The following is a 1,262-nucleotide window of genomic DNA, read 5'->3' on the forward strand; positions in this document are numbered from 1 at the left end:
GAGAGTGTAGACACATTGCGGGGTTGGCAACCAACGTCACAAAACAATCTGTGTATTGACTGTTTAATGAGAAACTAATTTGCTCTGTAAACTTTCACCTAAATCACAATAAAAATAAATAAAGTTGCTACAATAAGAAAAAAAATGTCTAGGTGAATGAATGAATGTAGATTACTTTCTCCACACCTTTGTTCTACTAGTTAGTTAATTTCTTAAAGGTTTTTTAAAGGAATTTTAGCATTTCATAAAAATAGCAGTCCTCAACTTGATGAGAATGCATATTGCTATAATTTAGAGAATAATCCCTAAGAGATGGAGCCTGTGATATCACAGGGCAAATTTGCTGAAGATCGTAGAATTCTTCTCAACCAAAAAAAAAAAAAAATCAATAAATGTAGCGTTACTCTGCCAAGTATGACAGAATTAAAGAGTTGTAAGGATTTGACTCAGCTAGCACAAGGAAATTGATGTGGCTACTTAAAAAAAAAATAACTCCATAGAAATGTGACTTGTTATTTATCTTTCAGTATCACTCCGTGGGCCATCTCAGCCCCTGAATTTTCTAAGTTATTCACTGAAATGTAATTTGGGGCACTGGTCTTATGAAACAACAGAAACTAGGTAGAAAGCATAGCACCTTCCCACAATGCATTTGTAATTGTTCAGAGTTAGAGGAGAAAAATGGTGTGTGGGCCTGAAAAAGGAGGGAAGTAGAGATGATGTTTGCCCTTCTCCTCTTTCCCATTCCTGATCCTCTTTCCTCCTTTCTCAAGCTCTACTTATTCTATGGCTTCTCTTGAACCTAAAAGGGAAAACATAATATTGCCTTTGTAGTTTTCATGAGCTTTTTATTTTTCCTTGCTGAAAATGGATGTTTATTGAAGAAAGAGCTTAAATATGTATTAGAATAAAGTATTGCAAGTGGTAAGAGAAATTAAAAGAAGCCCTGGTAGACAGCAGTTAAGCATTTGTCTGCTAACTGAAAGGTCGGCAGTTGGAACCCACCAGCCACTACGTGGGAGAAAGAGGCGATAGTCTGCTTCCCTCAAGATTAAAAAAACAAACCAAACCCATTGCCACTGAGTCAATTCCAACTCATAGCAACCCTGTAGGACAGAGTAGAACTGTCCCATAGGGCTTCCAAGGCTGTAAATCTTTATGGAAACAGACTGCCGTATTTTTTTCCCATGGTTCGAACTGCCAACATTTCTGTTAGCGGCTGAGCACTTAACCACTGCGCTAACAAGTTCTACTCTGTCCTA

The sequence above is a fragment of the Trichechus manatus genome, unplaced genomic scaffold (assembly GCF_000243295.1).
Source record: "Trichechus manatus latirostris isolate Lorelei unplaced genomic scaffold, TriManLat1.0 scaffold00039, whole genome shotgun sequence".
In the NCBI taxonomy this organism is placed as follows: domain Eukaryota; kingdom Metazoa; phylum Chordata; class Mammalia; order Sirenia; family Trichechidae; genus Trichechus; species Trichechus manatus.